Source organism: Myotis davidii, unplaced genomic scaffold (genome assembly GCF_000327345.1).
Source record: "Myotis davidii unplaced genomic scaffold, ASM32734v1 scaffold163, whole genome shotgun sequence".
Taxonomy (NCBI): Eukaryota; Metazoa; Chordata; class Mammalia; order Chiroptera; family Vespertilionidae; genus Myotis; species Myotis davidii.
The window spans coordinates 831,830-846,337 of NW_006295056.1; the positions used below are offsets into that span (position 1 = coordinate 831,830).

Consider the following 14,508-nt stretch of genomic DNA (forward strand, 5'->3'; position numbering starts at 1 on the left):
TGGCTCTCGAGCCGCAGTTTGCCGACCACAGAGATAAGCCATCAACATGATAGGATGAACCTGATCAGCAGCAATACTTAGGTATGTTGTGCTATTCAGATATTGTTGCACACGAATTAAAGGGTCCAAATCATGCCAGGAAAACATGCCCCAAACCATAACACTGTCCCCACCAGCTTGAAGGGTTGTACTCATGCATGTGGGGTGCATGCTTTCATGCTGTTTCCGCCAAATTCTCACTCTGCCATCTGCATAATGCAACTGGAAACATGATTCATCGGACCACATGACTTTTTTCCAATGCTCAACTGTCCAATCCTTGTGTTCCTGTGCAAATTGGAGATGTTTTATCTTGGTAACTGCAGACAGCAAAGGTGTTTGAACAGGCCTTTGGCTTCCATATCCTATACGACGCAGTGTACGGCTAATTTGCCTATAAATGTCAGGTGGTCATAATAATCTGGCCACTCAGTGTATATTTGTTCAATGTTATATTATTCATTTATTTGTTTATTAATTTCTCCCCTACTAACAGTATTCCATGAGGGCATTTTATTCACCATGAAATCTCTGGTTCCCTGAACAGTTTATGAATAAATTAATAATTAATAATTAACAATTGTTCGATACTTCTGTGTATAGTAGTCCTCCCTTATCTGTGGGGGATATGTTCCAAGACCCCCAGTAGATGCTCGAAACCATGGGTAGTAACAATCCCATATATACTGTTTTCTCCTATTCATACATACCTATGATAAAGTTTAATTTATGAATTAGGCATAGTAAGACATTAACAACAATAACTCATTAAACAATTATGCTATATAATAAGAGAGGGATATGCTAATTAGCCCAGATATGCTAATTAGTCACACCCAGTATGCAAATTGACCATCACTCCAACACACAAGATGGCCTCCCCCATGTGGTCAAAGATGGCCACCACAAGATGGCCAACAGAGGAGGGCAGTTGGGGGGTGACCGGACCTGCAGGGGAGGGCAGTTGGGGGTGACTGGGCTGGCAGGGGAACAGTTAGGCATCAATCAGGCTGTCAGGGGAGCGGTTAGGGAGTGATCAGGCAGGCAGGCAGGTGAGCGGTTGGGAGCCAGCAGTCCTGGATTGTGAGAGGGATCCCAATTAGAGAGGGTGCAGGCTGGGCTGAGGGACACTCCCGCTAGTGCACGAATTTCGTGCACCAGGCCTCTAGTACTCTAATAAGTGTTATGCAAATTTGTTTTTTCTCTCTCAAAATCTTATTTTACTGTACTCACCCTTCTTGTGATAATGTGAGGTGACACAGTGCCTATGTGATGGCATAAAGTAAGGTGAATGCAGTAGGCATTATGACATAGCATTAGGCTACTATAAAAGTTATTTGAATATAAGCACTGCAATACATGACAGTCAATCTGATAACCAAAACAACTGCAAAGTGACTGTCAGGTAAGGGATGGCTCACGTCCCTGGATGAAGTGGGGCAGCATGAGATTTTGTCATGCTTATAATCAAAACATCAATTTTATTTCTGGAATTTATTATTTAACATTTTTGGATTATGGTTAACTGTGAGTAACTAAAAGCACAAAAAGTGAAACTATAGATAAGAAACTTTAAATGTATTATTTTAATTCTCCCAACACTCTTTTATTTATTATAAGTTGTAAACCATTAACTCAAGCAGGGATATTGCCTCCTTGTGAATCCTTGGCATTCCACTGGACATCAGAATCCACCATAGTATCTTCTTATATTGGGATATGACATTTTATTCATTAAGTAAAGATATTCTGAAATGCCTAAGAGGCATTATGAGTTAAAGATGCAATGGTGAGGCAGAAATGAAGTAGTTGATTTCATGTTATTTTATATGTAACTAGAGGTCTGGTGCACAAAATTCATGCACTGGGGCGGGGGTGGTGGTCCCTCAGCCCAGCCTGCCCCCTCTCACAGTTCAGTAGCCCTCAAGGGATGTCCTACTGATGGCTTAGGCCCACTCCCTACTGGGCTCGGAGCAGGCGCTGTGTGTGTGTGTGTGTGTGTGTGTGTGTGTGTGTGTGTGTATCCGCTGGAGGCCTGCCCCCAGTCACATCGGAGGCTCAGAGCAGCCGCCCATGTTTGTGTCTGTGTGTGTCCGCTGGGGGCCTGTCCCCAGCCGCACCACAAAGGCTCGGAGCAGGTGCCCCTCTGTGTTGATCTCTCAGTCTCCGGGCCGTGCCTGCGTGTTGTTCTCTCAGGCTTGGGTCCGCGCCCAGCCCCTCCTTCTGAGCTGGTCATGACTGTTATGGATTCCCAACCTCATTTGCATATTATTTCTTTATATATATATATATAGATTAGGGCAGAAAACATTTAATAATTCTTGCATAATTAGTTATTTAGCTACAATTATTTTAGTATCAGAAGGAATAACTTAAGGTACTTATGACACTACATAACTAGAGAAACTGAGTCTGCGGATTCAGGGACGGTTAATTGGAGTAAGTGACATTTGGGTTGAAATTCATTCCTACTCCTCTTTCAGATTTCAAACCAAATGTTATGAGAACCCAGGCACAAGGTGAGTAAAATGCATCATGGTAAAAGAAACATTAAAGAAAAACTTTTATTAATCTATGTATCTCTGAAATGTAGAGAGATAAAATATATAGAATACTATGCCTAAGAAATCTACACTAATAAAAGAGAAACTTGGTAATTGGCGTACGACCGCTACCCTTCCCATTGGCTAATCAGCGAGATATGCAAATTAACTGACAGCCAAGATGGCGACCGGCAGCCAGGCAGCTGATGCGAACAGGGAGGCTTGCTTGCTTCAGTGACGGAGGACTCCAACGTTCCCCGCCTGCCAGTGCAGGCCTCTGAGCTGGCAGTTTGAAACATAGTAACTTATAGAAGCTAAAAAAAACTCCAGAAACCTGCTTTCAGCAGAGCCGGGATCTAAGAGCTGGAGTCACAGCTGGAGTTATACATTGTTTCGATTACCTACTTTCAGCAGCGGAGGCCTAAGAGCTGGAGCCTCAGAGCTAAAGCTGGCCCAGAATTTAAAAAAAAAGAAAAAGAAAAAAAGGAGTGGTTGGGAGCTTCCATCATCTGCCAGACTGAAAACAGCCCTCAGCCCTTCACCCAGACTGGCCAGGCACCCCAGTGGGGACCCCCACCCTGATCCAGACACCCTTCAGGGCAAACCAGCCAGCCCCACCCATGCACCAGGCCTCTATTCTATATAGTAAAAGGGCAATATGCCTCCCAGCACCGGGATCAGTGGAGCCGAGAGGCCTCCCGGCACCAGGATCAGCGTGACAGGGGGCAGCGCCCCAACCCCCTGATCAGCCCTGCTCTGTGGGTGATAGAGGGCGGCGCCCAAACCCCCACCTCTCCCACGGGCCCTGCTCTGTGTGTGATGGGGTAGAGCCATAACCTCCCCATCGGCCCTGCCCTGAGTGTGAGAGTGGTGGCGTCCCAACCCCCTAATCGGCCCTGCTCTGTGCGTGATAGAGGGTGGAGCCCCAACCCCCTGACCCGCCCTGCCCTGTGTGTGACAGGGGGTGGTGCCCCAACTCCCCAATGGGCCCTACCCTGAGCGTGACTGGGGGTGGCATCGCAACTTCCCGATCCGCCCTGCTCTGTGCATGACAGGGGGTGGTGCCCCAACTCCCCAATCTGCCCTGCTCTGAGCCCGACCAGGGGCTGCACCTAGGGATTGGGCCTGCCCTCTGTCACCCGGGAGCAGGCCTAAGCCAGCAGGACGTTATCTCCCGAGGGGGTCCCAGACTGTGAGAGGGCACAGGCCAGGCTGAGGGACCCCCTCTTCCCCCCGAGTACACAAATTTTTGTGCACCGGGCCTCTAGTGTAATTATAAATGTGATCAAATATCCAGTTAAAATTAAAATTTTCCTCATTGTTTCAGAATTGTTCTTATAATTGATTTGTTAACATAAGGATCTACTGAGGATTCATGCACTACATTTGGTTGAATTTTATTTTAAATCTTTTAAAATATATTTCGCCACCTCTTTTTTATCCTGCTTGAATTTATTCCTTAAAAAAACAACAACTTGGGTAATTTGTTCTGTAGAATTGCCTTTATTTAGGATTTTCCTGGTTACATCCCCGTGGTGTTATTTAAAATTGTTCCTGTCTCCTATATTTTCTGTAAAACTGGTAATTAGGTGTAGAGATTTGTTCAGATTCAGGCTCAATTTGGGGGGAGCAGGAAGATTTCTTTGGTGGTGTGTATGTCTTATTGAATCAAATCAGGAAACATATAAGCCTATTTGTCTTCCCTTTTGTGATGTCAGGAACTATTGATCACCAGGGTTTCATTAGGGGTAGCAGATGGGTAATATTTTAATTTTACCATTCCTTCTTCACTTATTAACTGGAATATTTCTCTATAGAGAAACTTTATCTGATCTCTTATTCCCTCAGACTACCCTGAAGTGCCGTTCTTCCAGGGAAGGCAAGATAAATGCTTCATCCATTCTCTTCATTTACTTTCTGTTTTCAGAATAATGTATTGTATCCTAGCATTCTGCATAGGGTTCAATTAAGTGTGTTTTTTGTTGTTTTGTTTGTTTGTTTTCTGTTCTTGTTAATATCATATGGACTTTAGATTTTTACAAATTTGATGTATTCCAGTAAAAAAATATATATATACATATTTGATGTTTCCAATAATATATATTGTGTAAAATTAAAAATTTAAATACATATATAATTCTGGATATACAACACCAATATTATTACTAACAATATGATTATAGAAAACATAATATTTATTTGTAATTATTTTTGTCCTTAGGATAATTCCCAGTCAGGATATATAGATGAGATATTGTGATTTATAATAATAAATATACTGTATATTTGGTCCCCATCCCTGTTACTGGCACAGAACTCCTAAAAGTCTTGGAATTTCCGAAGTGATAAGAGGACTAAAAATATCTTTTGTGATACTATTTGGACTTTGACCCTGGTTTCAGTTTTCCTGAAACTCAGCTCCTGAAACCCTCATAATTTCCTGGGTGATAGGCGTGTCGTCTGTTCTAATGAGGCAACTCTGGGTGGACTTCTGGATGGTTCCTGGATGACTGTTGGTCATTGGAACAAGCCATGATGAAAAGCTTGGAATTTTCAGCTCTGATCCCCATTCGCTTGAGAGGGAGAAGGGCTAAAAGTGGAGTTAATGATCGATCATGCCAAAAGATAAAGCCTCCATAAAAATATCCCAATAGTTCAGAGAGCTTCCAAGCCTTTGAACGCATCCATGTACTGGGAGGATGACACAGCCCAACTCCACAGAGACAGAAGCTCCTGTACCTGGGACCCTCCTAGAATCTCTCCCTATGTATTTCTTCATCTGGATCCTTTATCATATTCTTTAAATGCTTGATAAATACAAGTGTTTTCTGAGATCTCACAGTCTTTGTTTTAAAATTATTCGCATGAGATGGGTATGATAATGTAAAAGAACATTGGATTCAAACTGTTTTTGGCAGATGGAATAAATTAAGGTTACCTGCTAGATAGCTAATGCTTTTCTTGATATTTATGGAGAAAATGGTAAATAGCCATTTGTACTTAAAAAAAACCCAAAACTTAATTTCCACCCCCTTTTTTCTTTCAGTTTTAGAAACTGAAGATGGTAAAGATAGGTGGGCTTTGGACTATTTCTAGAACTGCATTTCTGTTTTCACAAAGATGTGTAAGATAAGAACAATTGTCTCAGTTCCTCAAAGAATTGGGTTGTAACTTAAGTGACATTAAAGGTTTATCTACCAGTCCAACTATAATATAATTCCTGATTTGACTCTTTTACTCTGGGCACATAGTGTTATTTTAGTTTAGGAGAGGAGGCCTTAAAAAATTCCTATAAAAAAAGAGAAAGAGAGAGAGAGAGAGAGAGAGAGAGAGAAAATTCCTATCAGATTCTGAATCATCGGCTTCAATTTTGCCAAATTTCTGACAAATAGGTAATTAAATTCTTTCAAGTGTCTTGTCAGGTTTCACCTTGGACAAATAGTAAATATTTCTGGAAGTACTAAATGATCAAATGGGCTCTAGACGGTGGAGTTTATTACCTTCCAGAGTCATTCCCTCCGACAGCTAACAGAACTGACCACCTGAAAGTCCCAGGCAGGCAGAAAGCCACGTCCACTCCTATGACACAGTCAACAGAACTGAGAGAAAAAAGATCAGTAACCAACTGGTCTAGATTTGGAAAGAGAATATGTGCAACTTTATTTCCCTTTCTATCTGGGCTCAGGAGATAATCTATTTACAAAAAACTTTTGAGGATCCTCCCTGGTTTAAGATTCCCTCTAAACATGGCCTTTAGACTGGCCTTAGACAAAGGAAAAAATATCTGAGGAAATCACCTTTAAGAAATAACATCGGTTTTATAGTCTTTGGTTTTAGGTACCTTTTATCTTTTTAACATTTCAAGCCTTTTGCAACAAATCTTTCAATAAAGCTATATTTTCTGCTTCGCATATCTAAGTAATATTGCTTGAAGGGTGGATGGATATGCCTTCTGTTTTATAATACAGGGTGTCACCAAAAAATGTATACACACTTTAACAGCTGGTAGTTCAATTTTGAAAATAAAATATATTTCAATAATATTGCCACCCAAGCTGGTTTTGCTCAATGGATAGAGCATCAGCCTGTGGATTAAAAGGTCCCGGGTTTGATTCTGGTCAAGGACACATGCCCGGGTTTTGGGGTTGCTTCCCAGTAGGGGGCGTGCAGGAGGCAGCTGATCAATGATTCTCTCATCATTGATGTTTCTATTTCTCTCTCTCTCCCTCTCCCTTCCTCTACAAAATTAATAAAAGTATATTAAAAAAATAAACATTGCCTTATAATTCTTCAAAGTGTGTGTATACTTTTTTGGGGACACTATGTTAGGCAGGGAATGTTCCCCCAGTAAGACGCAATGTCTATTTCCACAATACAATCCGGTAAAAGAGACACCTCATATAAAACCTTCTCAAAATTTACCAATTCACCTATAAACTTTGACCTTAATTTCACCAACTCTTACATTCTTATTGTAGCTTCATTAGAACTTTATCAATAAGTTTGGTTTTACAATACTGGGTAAGAGATGTGTTTCCAGCCAGCTATAATATAAGCATTCCCTTAAAATGATCAAGTCAAGTTGATATAACTTCTTTACATAAGACTTGTTAAAATTCCAATTTTCATAATTGTATCAATCCTTACATTTTCATGTTCTTTTAATCTAATTATAGCCTGAGTCAGGACTTCACCAATGGGTTTTGGTACAACAGTTCTTGAATTGCCATATTGAAGAGTCCTGGAAATTTCTCTTTTCTATCCCTGATCATTTTACTCACTCTTGAGTAAAAAGACTTTGGTTTCTCAGCCAGGGATCATACCAAGGCCCTGTGGTCAATCTTTAACTTGATTAACTTGCCTAATTGTAGCCCCAAGTTATTGCTGGTCAGGTTTTCTCATTGTAATCCATCTTTCAGCTTTTTAATTTCTCCAAACTGGGATAAATAGAGCAGACTTGTTCAGGGCCGTTTAATGTTGGGGGACAAAGAAAGGGACTTTTTGGCTCACTCAATCTTAGGTAGTGCTGTATTAAAACCTTCGTTTAAATCCCATTAATGTCTTTTTCCAAAATTAAATCTTTAGTATTGAAAGTATTACATGACTCCCTTTTGTCCCCATTGACCTCTTGTCTAGAAAATCTATCCAGTGGTGTGAGAGGGGTGTTAAAGTCCCCTACTCTGATTGTATTGTTGTCAATCTCTCCCTTAAAATCCTCCAGAAGTTCTTTTTTATATATTTGGGTGCTCCTGTATTGGGTGCATATATATTTACCAGGGTTATATCCTCTTGTTGTATTGATCCCTTTGGTAATATGTAGTGGCCTTCATTGACTCTTATGATGGCCTTCATTTTGTAATATATGAATATTGTTACCCCAGCTTTATATTCATTTCCATTGGTATGGAAAAGTTTTTCTATCCCTTCACTTTCATCCTGTGAGAGTCTTTTTTCTGAGGTGGGTCTCTTATAGACAGCATATATATTGGTTATGTTTTCTTACCCATTTAGCTCCCCTATGTCTTTTGATGGGAGCATTTAAGCCATTTACATTTAAGGTTATTATTGATAGGCACTTATTTGTTGCCAATTTTATTTTTTATGCCTATGTTCCTCTCTCTCTCTGCCTTTCTCCTTCTCCTTCTTCTTCTTCCCTTTAGCCTTTCTTTCAGTGCTGGTTGGGTGGTGATAAACTCTTTTAGCTTTTTTTTGGTCTATGAAGCTCTTTATTTCTCCTTCAATTTTGAATGATAGCTTTGCTGCATAGAGTAGTCTTGGATTCAGTCCCTTGCTTTTCATTACTTTGTATACTTTATGCCAGTCCCTTCTGGGTTGAAGTGTTTCTATTGAGAAATCAGCTGACAGTCTAATGGGAGCTCCCTCGTAGGTAACTTTCTGTCTCTTGCAGCCTTTAAGATTCTTTCTCTGTCTTTAATGTTTTCCATTTTAATTACGATGTATCTAGATGTGGGTCTTTTTAGGTACATATTGATTGAGACTCTGTTTCTTGAACTTGAATGACGTTTTCCTTCACCAGGTTAGGGAAGCTTTCTGTCATTATTTCTTCAAACAGGCTCTTGATTCCTTGCTCAGATTCTTCTCCTTAAGGAACCATTGTCATGAGGATGTTGTTACATTTCATTAGTCCCAAAGCTCCCTTAAACTCTCCTGCTTTCTAAAATTTTTTTCAATTGCTGCTCTGAATGAATGTTCTTGTTCACTGATTCCATCCTCTGCTTCTTCTAGTCTACTATTGATTCCTTCCAGAGTATTTTTTATTTCAGCTGTCATTCTTCATTTCCACTTGATTCTTATGTAAGGTTTCTACCATTTTTAAAAATCCTCACCCAGAATGAGGATATTTTTTCCATTGATTTTTAGAGAGAGTGGAAGGGAGCGGGGAAGAGAGAGGAGAGAGAGAAAAACACTGATGTGAGAGATACACATTGATTGGTTGCCTCCTGCAGGCACCCCAACCAGAGCCGGGTATCAAACCTGCAACCCAGGGATCCTGTACCAGAAATTGAACTCATGACCCTCAGGTGCACAGGCTAATTGCCTAACCACTGTGCCAAGCCTCGCCAGGGTTCTTCCTCTTTATGCTGGTGTAGTTCTCATTAAGTTCCATAATGTTGTTATTAAGTTCCTTATAGTTCTAAGTTTGAGCACCCTAATAACCATTACTTTGAATTTTTTATCTAACAAATTGTTTGCCTCCATTTAATTTAGTTCCTTTTTTGGCAATTCCTCCGTTTCTTTCATTTGTGGGTTCTTTGTCTCCCCATCTCTTAAAAAATATATTATTGATTTTAGAGAGGAAGAGAGAGGGAGAGAGAGAAACATCAAAGATGAGAATTATTGATCAGCTTCCTCCTGCACACCCTATACCAGGGATCAAGCCTGCAACCTAGGCATGTGCCCTGATCTGGAAATGAACTGTGACCTTCTGGTTCATAGGTCAATGCTCAACCACCAAGCCATACCAGCTGGGCTGTCTCCCCATTTTTACTATCCTTTTGTATTTGTTTCTATGTATTAGACCAAACTGCTTATCCTCCCAGTCTTTGTAGGGTTGTCTTATGTATTAGGTGTTTTGTGAGGCCCAGTGGTGCAGTCTCTTAGATCTCCTAAGCTGGGTGCTCTAGGAGTGCCCCTTGTTTGAGTTATTTGGGTTTTCCTGCTATAATTGGATCTTGAGTGTTGTTGTCCCATTTGTGGATGGGATCTCCTCTCAGGGTGGCTGACTATGAGGCTCACCCCCAACCACGTTGTTCGAGTTGAGTAGATATTGACAGAACAGAACAAAATACAACAAAACAAAATAAGAAACAAAACAAAAACATACACAGGACCCCTGCAACAACACCAAAAGCAGTCATAAAATAAAAGAGAAGAGAGTGAGAATGATAGAAAAAAAGAAAGAAAATACAAGAAGAAAAAGGGGAAGAAAAAGGAATATGAAGGGGCAGATATGTAATAAATAAAATAATAAAAAATATGGGAAGGAAAATGGTATAAAAGCAAAGAGGAAGAAAAAATTTTGAAAAGGAAAATAGAGGCGAAAGCAGATACACAAAATAAGAAAAGGAAAAAAAGATGAGAAAGCGGGAGAAAAATAAAAATAAATAGAGAAGGAAAAGGAAAAAGAAAAATTAGTTATGTGAAAGAAACAAGAGACTAAAGCAGATAAAGAAGATAAATTTAAAAAGAAAAAAGAGGGAAAAGAAAACCAAGAAAAAAAGGTGAAGTGGCGTTCATCTCAGCAGTTTCATGCCTTCTGGGAGGTCTCTTTGGATTCCACTCTTCTGATTACTGCAGCTGACTGTTATATCCGCCAGTTCTGGGCTCCCCAGGAGGTAATTAGGTACTAACCACTTTCAGAAACTGTCCTCATTAGCTCTCAGCAGCCCGTCTGAAGCTCCAAGCAATCCAGTTTGTGTCTGTCTCCATAGGACTTGGCTAAGTGCAAGAGGGGGCAAACTGCACTGTAGGGCTGGTTTGTTAGCAGCTCAGGGCCTAGGGCTTGGTCAGCAAACTTACCCAGGTTCCCCAAGCACTGTCTCTGCCCGCCTTCATCTGCCAGCCAGCTGTCAATCTTAATCACTCAAAAGTCTGTTTCTGAAAGGGCTTTAGGAGGAATTGGGAGTATGGACCTCTGGGTCTCCCCCGTTGAGGGAGATGCTGTTCAGATTTCCGGGAAAGTGGTAAGTATGTTTCCCCATCTCGGAGCTACTCCTCTGAGAGTGTCCCAGAATATTACTCTGTGCTCAGCTGGGCGGAGATCCTTGTATGCCGTCCAGCGGGAGCAGCTGGATACTTGGAGTTTCCATCAGCTCCCCCGTGCTGCAGGGGAAGCACCAGTCAGGTTCCTGGGATCGAGGGGTGGATGGCCCCACCCTTATCCAGCCACTGAGGCTTCCTGAAACTGTTCAAACCCTTGAGGGCTTGGTCTCTCCTGTTGTTTCCCTTGCAAAGGTCAAGATGCAGAGTGTAGTAGGCAGGGTGCCTGAGGGTGGGGCAGGCTGTATCACCTAGGGCAGAGTTTTTTCCTTTTCCTGAGCTGTGGTTTCTGAAAGAATCCAATGCCTCTCAGGAAAAATGGCTGTTTTGGTTGGGGGGTGGGGTGGGGGGGTAATGCCCAAATGCAGGACTCGTAGCTGCTGCTTTTCCTTGTCTCCCTCCCCTCCCCCACGATGCTAGCACCTCGAATTCTCACTACCCTCCTTCCACCAAAGCCTTGGATAAGTAGCTGCGCTCTGGGTTTATAAAAAAAGAAAACGGAGGCCTTCTCTCTGACAGGCTCTGGTCTACCACCTCTGATCTCCCAGGCAGGCAGGAGCCCGGCTGCCTTTCACAGCTGGATGTTACCTGGGCCACTGGTCTCATCGATGGTGCTCTGGGCTGTGGAGCGCAGCCTGGGTTCCGAGCCTCGATCTTCTCAGGGAAAAGATCTTTCTGGCCATGGAAGCTGGGTCAGCCCCTCTTTCGATCTTGCCCTTCCTACTATTCTCCAGGTGTTTTCTGTCCTTCCTTGATATAAATCTCCTCAGCTGGACCTCAGGTGGTAATTCTGCGTGAATGTTCCCCAATTTAGCTATTTCCAGCCTGGCCCTGGGAGGAGATGCGAGAAAGGTCTGCCTATTCAGCCGCCATCTTCTCTTGATAATCTCCTTCCATCGTGTGAAGGAACCCTGATGACTAGCCATTATAATAATTTAAAAGCTCTCTAAAATTTTTTCTTTCTTTTCAATTTAGAAGATTTTTCAATTCAAAAGACCCATCACCTGGCCTTGACAAGTAGGATTTTTTTAAAAAGCCAAATCTATTTTTTAAATTATTTTTAAAACATGTTTTATTGATTTCAGAGAGAGGAGAGGAGAAACATTGATTGGCTGACTCCTGCGCGCCCCCTACTGGGGATCAAGCGTGCAACTGGCTTTATCCTAATGGGGAATTAATCCACGACCTCCTGATTCATGGGACAACACTCAATCAAATTAGCCAAACCAGCGGGGGCTGATAAATAGGATCTTAATAGCAACTCAAACCAGTAACTATGGATGCAAGGTGTATCCCCAAAACAGAGTGCTAAATGATGCAACCCGCCCAAGATAAAGTTCATTTCCAGAGTTAGAAACAGTTATTCCCAAACACAGGGAATAACATGTCCCCTCTCCATTTTTGAACGGGGTGTTTAAATTCATTACCCTCAGATCCACAGTCCACTAGCCTGGCTGCCAGATGCCTATGCATCCTCTGAGTGGTGAAAAACAAGAACGAGAAGCCCTGTTTTTACCATCTCTCAGAGGAAATGGATAGACACAAAAAATTGCTTTGAGAGCTTGGCGTGGCTGGACAGAGAGCTAGGCAAGTACACCCTCTGGATGGTGGGGGCCGGAGAAGAAATATTTCCATTGGTCATAAAGGCCATGCTTTAGGACATATGACAAGACGAAAGAAGAGAAACCAGATAGTGAAGTACAGAATTAACAAAAACCCATGAATACTTATAGCAAATAACCAAGAGTCGCTAAGCTAAAGAAACTAGTTTCATAAATATTTCCTCCTGCTAATCTAAATTTAGAAGAAGAGAAAAAAAAGACACTCATCACTCTGCTTCCACCAAACTATGCAGGTCTTAGAGAATAATCTCTTATTATGGGCAACAGCCCAAATTTAAAATCTTCTAGGTAATTAAGAGGGGCAAATATTTATCTTGAGCCTGCAAAGCCTGTTGCCTTTAACTCAAAATAATCTACATACTGCAGAAGCACATCTTGAGGTGACTTGTTCTGAACCCCTACAACTTCATTTGAATTACAGTAGCTGCCTGCACGTATGGTACCTGTAATGTGTGAAACTATTCCCTCCTGTGGTTAGCAACATAACCAATAGCAGGTTTAGAAATCCTTTATCCAATTGTCTGGAATGGACTGAACAAGTATCATATCACAGTAGTTGTACAGGGGTACTAGCTATAGGTTCAGCTCATTTTTTTTCTTCCCACTTGTCAGCATTCCTCTTTTGAGTAATGTCTACCCATAGCTGGTTAACATATCTAGCTTTGCTTTCCAAGGTACTCCATATACATTATTAGACTATTCCTCTAACAATAGGAAAAATTAAAAATTAACAAAGGAGTTGGGAAATTATAGATCAACAAAATTAATCCAATTAATGACATAATTAGTGTCTCTGAAGATAATAGGATCATAATAAGTCTAGTAGTGCTACCTACTTGGCAAAGGAAAAATGGTGTGCATAAGAGGAAATGCAGCGCTGGGTTAAAAAACTTTTTTCTTCAATTTTTAAGGGCTCATTGTTTATTAACTGACCATATTACAAAAATAACCATGGTAGATATCTTAGTTCATTCTTCTATTAAGCCTATTGATCTGGTCTTCTCTGTTACCGGCATCTCCACCTTCTACAAAATGGGTGATCTTTTTCTTCATTCCACCTCATGGTGAGGATAACTTAAAGGGCCACGGGAAGTTATTTACTTCTTTGAAGCACTTTCCAACAGTATAGATTTCATGAATCAGATCTTCCATGCAGATGCCATATTTACCAAGACATCAAGCAATCAATGAGTTATCTGTCAGGGCAATTCGTTTTTTATTGATTTTGCCATAACCACGCTTGTACATAATTCATTTACTGACTTCAGATTTGGGTACCCCCTTACAATATACGGTTCCACAATCCTCAGCATGTTAATGGAGCCTTGTTGAACTTAACAAAGGTGCCATTGAAGATCTGGAGAAGGCGAAGCACCTTTCGGACCTTTGGGCCCACACCGTTGATACCTCTGATCCTGATGACAAATGCCAATTTGGATTTGGCAGGTACATAGAAGTTGCCAGCTTTTCTTCCCATCCTACCCATTTGAATCTCAGTTCTGTACATCTGCCTGTATTCCTTGTGATAGTGTTTAGCTTTTTCATACATGAGCTTCCTCCTTGCCTTTCAAAGGATCTTTTGGGCAAACTTCTTTCTCAGGCACTTGATCTTCAGCTCTGCGAAATTCCTTCGCTTTTCTTGAGGGTTTCTGGCATAGCAGGAACCTTCTTCTTCTCTTCGGCACCCTCCATGGTTCTAGCTGGAAAAGAGCAAAACTTCTTTTAAAAAAAAAAATATTTTTATTGATTTTTAGAGAGAAAAAGGGAGAAGGAGAGGTAGAAACATCGATGAGTGAGAAACATCAATTGGCTGACTCCTTCATGCCCCCTCCTGGGGATCAAGCCCAAACTCAACCTGGGCATGTGCCCTGACCAGGAATTGAACCAGTGACCTCTTGGTTCATGTGTCGATGCTCAAGTACTGGGCCACACCGGCTGAACAACACTTTTAAGGATCAGGCATATAACTTGGATCACATGAACAGAGGTGAATTGGGACCTACTTCAGTTTGTAGATACTGAAA

General features: G+C 41.4%; 1 pseudogene; it reads right to left on the reverse strand.

Moving 5' to 3' along the window:
• Positions 1-13,404: 13,404 nt before the first annotated feature.
• On the reverse strand, positions 13,405-14,176 carry LOC102753428 (annotated as a pseudogene).
• Positions 14,177-14,508: the final 332 nt, after the last annotated feature.